This window comes from Sphaerodactylus townsendi, linkage group LG01 (genome assembly GCF_021028975.2).
Source record: "Sphaerodactylus townsendi isolate TG3544 linkage group LG01, MPM_Stown_v2.3, whole genome shotgun sequence".
NCBI classification, from domain to species: domain Eukaryota; kingdom Metazoa; phylum Chordata; class Lepidosauria; order Squamata; family Sphaerodactylidae; genus Sphaerodactylus; species Sphaerodactylus townsendi.
Window position 1 is genome coordinate 147,703,480 of NC_059425.1, and position 15,012 is coordinate 147,718,491.

The window sequence follows — 15,012 nt, forward strand, 5'->3', positions numbered from 1 at the left end:
GAGATAAATAGCATGCTAAACTTCCTTGCTTAAATCATTTAGCAATAGGATCCATTCGATTACATTGTCAGTCACCTATTAGTTCTTGTATACAAGGCAAACTCAAATGAAACATTCCTGGCTTATTGATTTAAATGTTTGTTAGATATAAATCAAAGCTACATCTGTGCAACACAGCAAGTATATACTGATTCTATACACATATCTAAATACATAACACAGAAACACATAACTATCAGAATTAACTCAGAATGGGTTCTTTAAATGGACTTGTAAAATGAATATTCAAAACAGTCTTTTTTAAAAAAGCACACATTTCTAAATCTATCTCTGAGGTAATTATTACTAAAGAATTGTCCATTCTTTTTAAATTGGTTCAACAGAGGACATATTAAGAGGCTGAATCCTATTCTGAATCCTATTCTGACTTACTGCTCCCTCTTAAATACCTCACATCATACAATACAACATTTTTGCTTCTTTCCATTTTTTTCCTCTTGTCCCCTTCTTTCTGATAACTGGCTCACCATTCCACAACGTTTGAAGCCTGTAGTGCCTGTAAGCATAAAACAGGAAAATCGCCTGAATAAAAGTTCAATACATTCTTGCATTTTTTTTTCACATGATGAGGTGACCAAAAGGAGACACATTCAGAAGAATTATATGCAAAAGATTATGAGGAAGCCCAAAAAAATTGGAGAGGAAAGAAAAAGAGGGGGGGGGCTTTGGCTGCCACCAAATGATGTGGAAATTTGCTGCTGCTCACCCGATCATTCTTTATTATGATTTTGGTGATGAACTGAGGGGTTGCAAACATAGATGAAAAAGTATGAAGGAAACTGAACCCTTTACTGAGATAGCAGCACCTGTAGGTTTTGGCCAATTCCCCATGGTCAATTAATTGCGTGATACGCAAAATATCAAGGATTCAAGAAGAACTTTCTGCTGCCTGATCAACAAACAAGGATTCATCCCGGTTCTGGAGCTCATTCTCCCCCTTATCCTGTGTCTTTGCTGAACCTGCTTGAAAGTACTACTTTTTCAAAAAACACATCTTCGATTCAGTTTGGAGGGGAGGATCGGGGGTCTAATCCTGGTTCAAATTTTCCACCGTGGAGTGTGATGCAAATGCCTTACAACCAATCATTGCATGTGGTGCTGTTCTCACAAGAGAACGATAACCAACCAGAAACTTGGGTGGGGGAGACGTGCTGACGTGCTGACATCATAACGTGAGCACGTTTTTGCGGGAGAAAAAAGGTCCCACCTGAACACGGCACGACAGCCAATCAGGAGAGACCAGCCAAGCTGATGGAATAGTAGTGGGGATTGTCTTCACTGGAGAAGGCCTAGATGTCTTCACTGGAAACATGCTGCAGTGGGGAAGTTGAAACCTCGATGAAAAGGTGCAGTTTATTTTCAAACTTGGTTTGATCTAAATTGAATTTCCCGGTGGGGATTCAGCCTTTGAGGAAGAAGGGCTGCATACTCAAAAAACCAAAGGAATATTTTATTTTTTAAGAATTATTTTTATTACACCTTTGAGAACATACAAAAAGAAGAAAATATAAACCAAAAACTAACCAAACAAAATTACACAAACAGTACATGAAAATCACAATACAAGGGGAAAGGGAAGGTTCCTGGTTTTGTCTGCAACAAATATAAAATGCAATTATAAATTTACTACTTGTTCTCTAATTACAACTGTAAAATTATTTCTTAATTATTCATACTAATAGGGGTCACACTTCTCTCTATTATATCTATCTGCTTATTCTTCTATTCCTAAAATCCACAAATTAATTCATTTTTCTGTCTTATGGGATTTCCAATTATTAATGAATTTTGAAAAGTTCTTTCTCTGATCAAAGAAGTAAGTTTTCTGTCAATTCCAACAACACAAGCCATTCTTCTGTTCTATATATAGATGAAGTTTTCCATTTTTGCGCATATAATAGTCTTGCTGTTAATACTATATATTAATAAAAAATACCAGTTTTCCCCAAGCTGTCCATCCATAAGTCCCAGAAGAAAAGCCTCTGATTTTCATTTCTACATTAGTTTTTAAAATCTTCTAAGGTGTTGAATGAATTTGTATCAAAATATTTTTAGCTTTATTACAAGTTCACCATAAATTATAAAAAGAGCCTTCATGATGTTCTCATTTCCACCCTACATTCAGGACATTTTATACATTTTTGTCCTCTGGTGACAAATAGCACTGATACATAATTTTATTAAAGTTCTTTTTAAGACTAGTACTTAAAGTAAATTTTAAAATATTTAACCTCATATTCTCCCATGGCTCCATTTGTATACTGTATCCAAAATTAACGGTCCATTTTGTCATACAATCTTTCAGCAACAACATATTTTTGATGAAAGAAAAAAACTGTATTTGCAGGCAAAGGTAAAAAGCACAGATGGAGTTTGGAATAAGTTGTGTTCTACTTGGGAACTTATTTCACTATGGCAACATACAAAAATGAAAAGGAAGCATTAGCAGATCAGATTAGCTAAACACATCCTCTAGCCCACAGGTGTCAAACTCACAACCCTCCAGATATTATGGACTACAGTTCCCATCATCCACTGCAAAGCATGATGCTGGAAGGGGATGATGGGAACTGTAGTCCATAACATCTGGAGGGCCACGAGTTTGACACCTGTGCTCTAGCCTAAGCTAAAATACATTGTAGCTTGAGTTGCCAACTCAAGGTTTGGAAATACCTGCAGATTACCCCGGTGAAGGGAGGAAAGGGAAATAACTTGATAGGGTATGATCCATGTAGTTCACCTTTCAACACAACAATTTTTTCCAGGAGAAGTGGAAGGAAGGAAGGAAGGAAGGAAGGAAGGAAGGAAGGAAGGAAGGAAGGAAGGAAGGAAGGAAGGAAGGAAGGAAGGAAGGAAGGAAGGAAGGAAGGAAGGAAGGAAGGAAGGAAGGAAGGAAGGAAGGAAGGAAGGATTTATGTAGTTTGGAGATCAGTTATAATTCAAGGAGATTGCCAGCACCCACCAGAAGATTGCCAACTGTCTTGTAAGATAAATGCCAAGGTCCAGCTTTACTCCAGTATAAGGTTTGTCCAGCAAAACAGGGTTCTATGTACTAAAAGAAGTTTTTGTTGCAAGAAGGATGGATTAAGAGATTCCAACCCAAAGATTTTTTCTCACCTCAGTAAATGATGCTGTGCATGTCTTTTAACAAGAGCCAGTACACTCTACTCTCCTGCTCTTGCTTGTTTGGGCCTGCTCCCAGAAGTCTTTGTAAGCAGAAATGGCAGGTTGGCAGGTTGCTGTGCTTTGTATTAGCATCTGAAACTGAAGCAAACTTTTAAGAGGCCCTATTCCCCATAAGCAGGGCACTATCAGGACATCATGGGAGCCAACCCCCAGCAAAATGAGATCTCCCCCTTCCTTTCTATTACATCTACAAAATGCCTGTCTTATAAGATTCCTACTGAGATAAAAGCACTGATACCATCTCCCAGCATTCTGTTACATAGGCACTGCATCAACACATGCCTGAGTGAATGTAAGATTACACTGTCTTCCCATCCTTCTCCAGGGGACGCCAACAGGTGATTAGACAATAATAATCAAATTCATAAATTCAGCTAGAACATTTTTAAAAAACTCATTTTAATATTCGGTAATATTGTAACTGTTGACCACATATCAAATAAACTACATATGTATTTAAATGTATAATTACAAACCAGCATTTACATACATTTGGACTGAATCTTATGACTCCTTTCTGCTAATACAAAAAAATCCTTCTCATTGATAGAGGCTTCACTAATGCAAGAGTCAGAAGAAGTGATTTGGACCAATTTCCCCACCTCATTGCAGCTGCCTGTTTGGCAAGGGGTTTTTTGGTGTTCCCAAACTATAGTTGGGAAAATGTGAACGGCACTTTCCACTGTAAACCAATGCTCTTATGCAAAGTTAGTTCAAGAACATATAATCTGCACATATATACAACACATGGATTCAGCCTATCATTAACACTTATACACAGTGGTGGGATCAAAAAAATTTAGTAACAAGTTCCCATGGTGGTGGGATTCAAACTGTGGCATAGCGCCAATGAGGCTGGGCAGGACACGATGGGGGCGTGACCGGGCATTCCGGGGGCGGGGCATTCCTGGGCGGGGCTGTGGCAAGGACGCAGCCACTGCGCCGGTCCTTGGGCAGGAAACGAATGCACGCAGGCGCAGGCTGCCACGCATGCTGGTGCACCTCCTGTTAGACTGCTTCAAGTTCTGCGCGCTACTGCTGAGGAGCGGAGGAGGGGCGTAACTAAGGCAAAAATCACGTGGCAAAATCACCAATTAGTAACCCTCTCTCGGCACACACAAATAATTAGTAACCTACTCTCGGGAACCTGTGAGAACCTGCTGGATCCCACCTCTGCTTATACAATACATTCAGTGTCGAGCTTTAATTGTCAAGCTTTTAGTATCAAGCCCTTAAAATTCAAAATGAACTGGCACTTTTTAAAACCAGGACAATCCCTCCACTCAAGATAAAAATTACATTATTCAGATTTGTCCATGTACTGTAAATATGATGTTCTATATCAAAGTATTAAAAAATTATAAGTGTGGCCATGACATAGCTTTTGCTATCTGTATAATTAAATGCTCTTTTTTCCCAGTTGTAATTCCTCCAAAACAGGAAGAATGAATTTACTTTCACTTGAAACCACTCAGCACTTACTTTTAACAGGTATCTGTTTCTTCTGATTATCACAACACACTAAGCAAGTATATTTTTTTAAATACTGCATAATAAAGTAAGTGTCAGAATTGGTATTCAACTTTAATGCAAAAGTAAGCAACACTGAATGGGATTAACAAACATGTAAGAACATTAAGAAAATCAAAATGTAAATTTGATGTAAATCAAATGGGCACAGAATTGCAATCTTGTGTAGCAGAAACTAACACAGCACACTTAAAAACACCCTTCTGAGAGTAAGACTAAGACCCACAGAGTAGACATCAGCAGGCCTGCTGATGATGGCTCTATAGATGAGAACGATCATTTGTTGGTCTTTATTCTGTCATGAAACCTAAGTATGGCAGAAAACCAAAGGTGTTTCTCTGTATTCTATACCCCAAAAATAGTTCTGAAAATTATGACTGCCCACACTGTTGAGGGCGTAAATGTTAAACATGACTGCCATGATGTGCTGAAAAGATAAATCACAAAGAGCCACAATAATTGAGCAACACACATAGCATAATCACCTCATATGATGACATCTTAATAACTTTTTTCCAGGGGAAAGAAGTAGTTTCTTTGTAAGTGCCCCTTATCACAAAATCGACCTGCAAATGCAGAGGTATCATTTCAGGAAGAAGGCTAGACCAGAAGCCTTCCAAGTCAGCTCAATTTATACTGTACTGCTGAAAAGCCACAATAAACTACAAGTACAAATCTGATAAAAATTAGATGATGCTTTCTGACATGTTAGACTTCCATAGGCTGAACAGTTTTCCCCTTGGTGGATTCAGGGGAGGGGTCTTGTGAAGAGGCAATTTACTTACTGCTTCTAATGCATATATGATACAATTTACTGTACCCAGTTGAAAGTTTACAATGTTTCCCAATTCTGGGCAATAAAGTAAATGTAGAGCAAGCAATTATTATCTAAATGTAAATTATACCTTTTATTGTCATATACAAGACAGATTATATTCTTATAAAGTTGGAAAGATAAAACTTGTGCCATTTGTATCCAATTTTGACATTACATCTCAGCTGCCATTGAACAGTATCAGCTTGCCTGAAATGAACATCAGAGACCTGCTAATTCTATGCTGGCTAATAAGGAGCTGGTTAGATTTTCTTCCAAAAACATCCTGGAACAAGCCATTATTGCTTCACTGTTAATCTAATGAGGAAAAAGAGGGAAAGACTGTTAAATGTTCCCATGGTACTTTGGCAGAGAAGAAAAGAAAAGAGCAACCCTGCCTTGGGCTAACATCTTCTAGCCTTTCATGAGAAGGGCATTCTCATTAAGCAGGACTGAAAGAAGCAGAGCAATATAGTATAAAGGGTAAATTAGTGTTGCCAGACATTCAGGACTAGGTAGGAGAGTAGTAAAATCAATTGTTTTGTCCAGCATTAATGGTATTCCTTATTTGAGATACACACCCAGATTGGTGCATGAAGATAAACTCACATGTGCAGCTGAGCTTGTGGGATTCTTTTTCAGACTGGCAGCCACACTGCACTTTTTGGCAGCGGAAACACATGGGTTACATTTGCAATACTTAAGGAACTGGCTGGAGCACAACAAACATCTGCAGAGAAATAAAAGTATTATTACTATTGATAGGGACAGGGCAAGGCCCTGTCCACAGAGCAAAAGCTCTGACCGGTTACAAAAATAACCATCCAAAAGCTTCTTCAGTGTTCAGAGATGTATTGTTTTCTTTCAATTCTGCACAGAAGAGGGAACTCTCCTCTGTTAGCAACAGGGAGGAGGTTCAAAGGGCTGCTGCTTGCATAACATAATTTATACCCTCTTACAAACATCCCTCCTTGTCTTCTGACTATTGGTTTGAGTCAAGAAGATGTACAGACCTGGTCATCTCATCCCACCTTTTACCACACCTTGCCCATTCCCATATTTGGTGAAACTTAAGTCAAAAATACCTTACGTAAAAGGTTTCTATAACAACTACTGGTTTCTATTTTACCTTTATCTGTATTTGTGAGCTTCTGCTAATTCCTTATCTCCTTGGTGGGGCCCTGTTTTCCCAAACCACCTGAAAAACTCAGGGTCAGGCTGCTCCATGAGTTTCGTTTCTTCCAACTGAAGTAAGCTTCTGAAGTGCTTGGTGCCAGTGAATTACTCTCATATAACTTGTATGATTAAATACAATGGCTTAAAACATCATAAACTATATGTCTATATCACTATAACATACAATGGTGTAGTTTATAGTCTTTCAGATCTACCTCTCATAGTCAGTTTATAATATGACACATATCCTCCTGGTTGTGCATCCTTGGGGAGGGTCAACATGAATCATGACCACATCTGGATTCACATAGGCCCCTTCCACACATGCAAAATAATTTGTTTTCAAACCACTTTCACAACTGTTTGCAAGTGGATTTTGCCATTTCGCACAGCTTCAAAGAGCACTGAAAGCCGTTTGAAAGTGCATTATTCTGCATGTGCGGAATGAGCCATAGAGAGGGGAAAGGGGTGCTGACTATGAATTTAGTGAATTAATCCTCAGATTAAGATTACTCTCCTTTTTATGCAGGCTGTCTCTATAAGAAATGCTCAAAACTATCCAGGACAATTCAGTCTCCCAGGATAGTCTGTGGCTGACTTGAAAGTCACTATGGCCCTTTCCGCACAGGCCATAAACGGCACCCTGGGGACGGCAAAAACGCCGTCCCCAGGGAGCCGTTCGCACAGGCGGCGCTGCGAAAACGCAGCAGTGCCAACCTGGCTCCCTTCCCCCTCCCCCAGGGTGGCGTCAGGCCACCTCCAAAAACCTCCCTCCTGGAGGGAGGTTTTTGGAACAACAGCTCTTCTTTTTTATTCCGGGCGGCGCTGATGCTAATGGCACCGGGCGGGAATCGCGCTGTTTTCCCCGTCCCTCTCCCACTCACTCCTCATTGCCTCCCATCAGCCCTGCTGGGTCTCCTCCGTGAGACGCTCCCTCACTGTCCCTCCACGACCCCTGGAGGTGAGGAGGAGAGGGCAGCGTGGCTGCGGAGTCTATGAGGCGGCAAGGTGAGTGGGAGAGGGATGGGGAAGAAGGCGGTTCGCGTGCTTGGCCAGCCTCTCTATGCGCTTGGCTCTTTTAGGGCCACTCGCACGCTGTCAGTAAGCTTGAACGGCCCCCGCTTCCCCACCGGCAGAATTCCTGCCGGTGGGGAAGGGCCCTTTCCGCAGTGCGGAAAGGGCCTTAGTTTCAACAAAAAGCCCTAAATTGCAAAGAAAGAAGGGAGGGAGAAAATGCTAAATTAGAATCCATCAAGAAATCTGATTACATGTCTCATGTTTTGGAGAGATGTCTCATATTTTGGAAACTATATAAATATTTTATTGATCATATTCTATAACTAGATAAATATGTAGATATAATTCACCATATTTGTTACTGTAATGAAGTTGATTTGTCTAAGCAAGTTTTTGCTGCCTTTTTTTTCAACGAGTGTTTTTCAGCATCAGAGGAATCTGAAAAGTAACTATATATAAAGAGTTAAATTACTGTACTAATTGTATTAGAAAAACCCAGAGAATTAACTACTATATCCTCATGGAAAAATGGAAAAACTAATGGAGTTATCTTTGGTGGTAGAAGTGTTAAAAGTTGATTTTACATAGTGAGTTAATAGAAGTTGAGGGTTTTTCCCAACGTATGTAAAATAAAGGGTAAACATATTTTGTTTTTTTTCTGGACACAATGTAACCAGTCAAAAGTAATGACATTGAGACTGTGTGTAGTATTTTAAGTTAAATAAAATCTTTATAATTAAAAAAAAATCCTTTAAAAAGCAGTAAGGAAAAGGGGTGAGATCACTTCCTGCCCAGAACCTGCACTTGGGAAATTGGCCTTTGTTTTTCCCATGCATACAACAGCCCAATGTCAGCCAGCAGGAATGTAGGAGTGTAGAAACACATCTGGTTCACTAGCTAAGCCTCTGTCTCTCCGGTAGAGGAGTGGGGAATCAAACCTGGTTCTCCAGATTAGAATCCACCTGCTCTTAACCACTACACCACACTGACTCTTGGGAGTGATTTGTATTTGCAGAGTAAGTGGAATGTAGTAGTGGACACTCTGGATGAGCTCAAAGGTGGGGGGAATTCTTGTGGGTCAAGGAAAGGTAGAGACAAAAGGTGGCCAGATGAAGTGAGTTTTTGGCAGCTTCTTTTGGGTGAATGTCTGGCTTGAGAGCAGGAATCTGAGGGTGGAAATGCATAACACACACCCCAGGGAACGAACTGTTCAGTGGGGTTCCCAGTCCTGGAAACTACACTAGCGCTTGTGATACTTAATGTTTCAGATATTATGCAGACTCATAGGGCAGAGTCTGAGGAGGACATGTAATTATTTAGGATTGCAAAGCTCCAGCAGAGTGTAAAGAGCTCCAATTGGGCTAAACGGGATTCTTCAGAAATGGAACATTATGCCTTAGAGGCCAAAAAACCCATTTTAGTTTTATTTTGAATGTTTATGTCTCTACAAGAGACATAGAAGTTTCTGAACCAGTGAAACCCAGGTTTCTTTCTCCCCTTCCCTTTCCTGTTGGCTATGGGTAGGATTTTTAAGTGTCCTCACCAATATGATACCACAGTCTGCACAAGTACTTCTCTCTGCTCTATGCCCTGCATTCTCCTTTCTGCTTGGCATTACATACTAACAGGGAATCAGGGGCCACCCTGTTTCTCTTTCTCCTTCCCCTTTCTGCAGGTTCCCATGATGCATATATAAATTTCTCAACCACCACCCCCCTCTCATCTTCCAAAATTACAGGACTAGCAAAAATAAATCTACAACAGATTCTGCAACATTTTGTTCCAGGTTCCCTCTTGTGAACATATCTGCCTCCCAAGGATGCATATCACAAGACTGAAGTAGTAGTCCCTAGATCATTAAAAACGTGTTACAATAAGTCTGTTATTCTTAAGTACTACAAGAGTCCCTTTGGTAATTTTTCAGTAAAACGCAGTATCCAAATTATAGAATTCGATGTGGCATAAATTTTGCTTTGTGTTCAAAAATTGCTCATATTTTGTCTTTTGCTTTCCTGGAATTATTTGGATTCTTAGTCAATTTTTTCCCATGTCCTACATCGAAATGCATGTTCTGAAATAACAACATTGCTCCAGACATTTACAAGGACTGGGCACTAAGCTCAATTTGATTTAACAGTAAAGCTGGCTGTTTGGGGAGCTATAACTTCTCCATAAATGGAACTGTGTGAAATGTTTGCTTAAAAATACTATCCTATAAAATGTCATGTTTTGGAGAAATGTAACAACTCTGTTTTGTTAATAATACTTCCATGCTGATTTTAAGTATCTATTTAAACGAACAGTAGGCCCAGGTCACCATTTATGATTAAACAATGCATGGGCTGAATTCCCACAGTATCCAGGTTTATTACTGAAATAATATGATTTTGTTGCCTTGGAGATTGCATCTCAGATTTCGCTTGTCTATCAGCAGGATCAGGACAAAAACATGATGAAGACCATGGATCATGATCCATTTGAAATGTTTGTACAGTCTTAGTTCAGATTGGTGACACATGGGTAGGGAGAAGATATTTGTCCTTGCAGTGGAGTAGCACCAAGGGGACGGGGGGTTAGGCAGGAGATGTCTTGCAAGCAGCTTAAGGGGAAAAGGTGACTTAGAAGCATTTTTTTCAAAAAGACGCCTTGAGTGGAAATAAGGTATGTTTAAGGACACATTGGGGGGAAGGCTGTGTGGAGTGCCTTCCCATGATGTCTCCTTTTGAGTCCTTATGATGTCTTATTTCAGCAGTGCAGAATAGACCTTACTCTCTCCAGGGCACTTACCCTGGCAGTGGAGCAATCAAGCTGGCAGGTAGTTGCCGTGACCCCCCAGGACAACTGGATGCAATACCACCAGCAGCCCCACCCAGAGGCATAGCAAGGGGGGAAGCGCTCGGTGTACTGGTGTCCCCCCCACTCCAGAACTCCCTCACCACACCCCCACAGGGGTGTACACCCAGTGCACCTCAATCCCCCCCGCCCCCTTGGAGCTATGCCTCTGGCCCCACCAACACAGTGGGGGCATGGTGCAGATGTTCTTGGGGTGGAGCCAGCTTTAGTCAACTTCCACCCCAGGTTTGCAGCAGTTGCATAGCAGCTCTGGTCCTTTGAAGGGAGGTGGAAGTCCATTAAGTCCTAGAGGGGCTTTCTGGAAGCAGGTGGTTTTTTTGCATATTTCTCCCTCTGGTGCCACAGCAGCACCATTCCTGGCTGCCCACAGATCTGGATTGGGCTGACCAAAACCTAGGCCAGTGGTGGTGAACCTTTGGCACTCCAGATGTTATGGACTACAATTCCCATCAGCCCCTGCCAGCATGGCCAATTGACCATGCTGGCAGGGGCTGATGGAAATTGTAGTCCATAACCCCCCCCCCCCCCCACCCCCCCCCCCCCCCACCCCCCCCCCCCCCCACCCCCCCCCCCCCCCACCCCCCCCCCCCCCCACCCCCCCCCCCCCCCACCCCCCCCCCCCCCCACCCCCCCCCCCCCCCACCCCCCCCCCCCCCCACCCCCCCCCCCCCCCACCCCCCCCCCCCCCCACCCCCCCCCCCCCCCACCCCCCCCCCCCCCCACCCCCCCCCCCCCCCACCCCCCCCCCCCCCCACCCCCCCCCCCCCCCACCCCCCCCCCCCCCCACCCCCCCCCCCCCCCACCCCCCCCCCCCCCCACCCCCCCCCCCCCCCACCCCCCCCCCCCCCCACCCCCCCCCCCCCCCACCCCCCCCCCCCCCCACCCCCCCCCCCCCCCACCCCCCCCCCCCCCCACCCCCCCCCCCCCCCACCCCCCCCCCCCCCCACCCCCCCCCCCCCCCACCCCCCCCCCCCCCCACCCCCCCCCCCCCCCACCCCCCCCCCCCCCCACCCCCCCCCCCCCCCACCCCCCCCCCCCCCCACCCCCCCCCCCCCCCACCCCCCCCCCCCCCCACCCCCCCCCCCCCCCACCCCCCCCCCCCCCCACCCCCCCCCCCCCCCACCCCCCCCCCCCCCCACCCCCCCCCCCCCCCACCCCCCCCCCCCCCCACCCCCCCCCCCCCCCACCCCCCCCCCCCCCCACCCCCCCCCCCCCCCACCCCCCCCCCCCCCCACCCCCCCCCCCCCCCACCCCCCCCCCCCCCCACCCCCCCCCCCCCCCACCCCCCCCCCCCCCCACCCCCCCCCCCCCCCACCCCCCCCCCCCCCCACCCCCCCCCCCCCCCACCCCCCCCCCCCCCCACCCCCCCCCCCCCCCACCCCCCCCCCCCCCCACCCCCCCCCCCCCCCACCCCCCCCCCCCCCCACCCCCCCCCCCCCCCACCCCCCCCCCCCCCCACCCCCCCCCCCCCCCACCCCCCCCCCCCCCCACCCCCCCCCCCCCCCACCCCCCCCCCCCCCCACCCCCCCCCCCCCCCACCCCCCCCCCCCCCCACCCCCCCCCCCCCCCACCCCCCCCCCCCCCCACCCCCCCCCCCCCCCACCCCCCCCCCCCCCCACCCCCCCCCCCCCCCACCCCCCCCCCCCCCCACCCCCCCCCCCCCCCACCCCCCCCCCCCCCCACCCCCCCCCCCCCCCACCCCCCCCCCCCCCCACCCCCCCCCCCCCCCACCCCCCCCCCCCCCCACCCCCCCCCCCCCCCACCCCCCCCCCCCCCCACCCCCCCCCCCCCCCACCCCCCCCCCCCCCCACCCCCCCCCCCCCCCACCCCCCCCCCCCCCCACCCCCCCCCCCCCCCACCCCCCCCCCCCCCCACCCCCCCCCCCCCCCACCCCCCCCCCCCCCCACCCCCCCCCCCCCCCACCCCCCCCCCCCCCCACCCCCCCCCCCCCCCACCCCCCCCCCCCCCCACCCCCCCCCCCCCCCACCCCCCCCCCCCCCCACCCCCCCCCCCCCCCACCCCCCCCCCCCCCCACCCCCCCCCCCCCCCACCCCCCCCCCCCCCCACCCCCCCCCCCCCCCACCCCCCCCCCCCCCCACCCCCCCCCCCCCCCACCCCCCCCCCCCCCCACCCCCCCCCCCCCCCACCCCCCCCCCCCCCCACCCCCCCCCCCCCCCACCCCCCCCCCCCCCCACCCCCCCCCCCCCCCACCCCCCCCCCCCCCCACCCCCCCCCCCCCCCACCCCCCCCCCCCCCCACCCCCCCCCCCCCCCACCCCCCCCCCCCCCCACCCCCCCCCCCCCCCACCCCCCCCCCCCCCCACCCCCCCCCCCCCCCACCCCCCCCCCCCCCCACCCCCCCCCCCCCCCACCCCCCCCCCCCCCCACCCCCCCCCCCCCCCACCCCCCCCCCCCCCCACCCCCCCCCCCCCCCACCCCCCCCCCCCCCCACCCCCCCCCCCCCCCACCCCCCCCCCCCCCCACCCCCCCCCCCCCCCACCCCCCCCCCCCCCCACCCCCCCCCCCCCCCACCCCCCCCCCCCCCCACCCCCCCCCCCCCCCACCCCCCCCCCCCCCCACCCCCCCCCCCCCCCACCCCCCCCCCCCCCCACCCCCCCCCCCCCCCACCCCCCCCCCCCCCCACCCCCCCCCCCCCCCACCCCCCCCCCCCCCCACCCCCCCCCCCCCCCACCCCCCCCCCCCCCCACCCCCCCCCCCCCCCACCCCCCCCCCCCCCCACCCCCCCCCCCCCCCACCCCCCCCCCCCCCCACCCCCCCCCCCCCCCACCCCCCCCCCCCCCCACCCCCCCCCCCCCCCACCCCCCCCCCCCCCCACCCCCCCCCCCCCCCACCCCCCCCCCCCCCCACCCCCCCCCCCCCCCACCCCCCCCCCCCCCCACCCCCCCCCCCCCCCACCCCCCCCCCCCCCCACCCCCCCCCCCCCCCACCCCCCCCCCCCCCCACCCCCCCCCCCCCCCACCCCCCCCCCCCCCCACCCCCCCCCCCCCCCACCCCCCCCCCCCCCCACCCCCCCCCCCCCCCACCCCCCCCCCCCCCCACCCCCCCCCCCCCCCACCCCCCCCCCCCCCCACCCCCCCCCCCCCCCACCCCCCCCCCCCCCCACCCCCCCCCCCCCCCACCCCCCCCCCCCCCCACCCCCCCCCCCCCCCACCCCCCCCCCCCCCCACCCCCCCCCCCCCCCACCCCCCCCCCCCCCCACCCCCCCCCCCCCCCACCCCCCCCCCCCCCCACCCCCCCCCCCCCCCACCCCCCCCCCCCCCCACCCCCCCCCCCCCCCACCCCCCCCCCCCCCCACCCCCCCCCCCCCCCACCCCCCCCCCCCCCCACCCCCCCCCCCCCCCACCCCCCCCCCCCCCCACCCCCCCCCCCCCCCACCCCCCCCCCCCCCCACCCCCCCCCCCCCCCACCCCCCCCCCCCCCCACCCCCCCCCCCCCCCACCCCCCCCCCCCCCCACCCCCCCCCCCCCCCACCCCCCCCCCCCCCCACCCCCCCCCCCCCCCACCCCCCCCCCCCCCCACCCCCCCCCCCCCCCACCCCCCCCCCCCCCCACCCCCCCCCCCCCCCACCCCCCCCCCCCCCCACCCCCCCCCCCCCCCACCCCCCCCCCCCCCCACCCCCCCCCCCCCCCACCCCCCCCCCCCCCCACCCCCCCCCCCCCCCACCCCCCCCCCCCCCCACCCCCCCCCCCCCCCACCCCCCCCCCCCCCCACCCCCCCCCCCCCCCACCCCCCCCCCCCCCCACCCCCCCCCCCCCCCACCCCCCCCCCCCCCCACCCCCCCCCCCCCCCACCCCCCCCCCCCCCCACCCCCCCCCCCCCCCACCCCCCCCCCCCCCCACCCCCCCCCCCCCCCACCCCCCCCCCCCCCCACCCCCCCCCCCCCCCACCCCCCCCCCCCCCCACCCCCCCCCCCCCCCACCCCCCCCCCCCCCCACCCCCCCCCCCCCCCACCCCCCCCCCCCCCCACCCCCCCCCCCCCCCACCCCCCCCCCCCCCCACCCCCCCCCCCCCCCACCCCCCCCCCCCCCCACCCCCCCCCCCCCCCACCCCCCCCCCCCCCCACCCCCCCCCCCCCCCACCCCCCCCCCCCCCCACCCCCCCCCCCCCCCACCCCCCCCCCCCCCCACCCCCCCCCCCCCCCACCCCCCCCCCCCCCCACCCCCCCCCCCCCCCACCCCCCCCCCCCCCCACCCCCCCCCCCCCCCACCCCCCCCCCCCCCCACCCCCCCCCCCCCCCACCCCCCCCCCCCCCCACCCCCCCCCCCCCCCACCCCCCCCCCCCCCCACCCCCCCCCCCCCCCACCCCCCCCCCCCCCCACCCCCCCCCCCCCCCACCCCCCCCCCCCCCCACCCCCC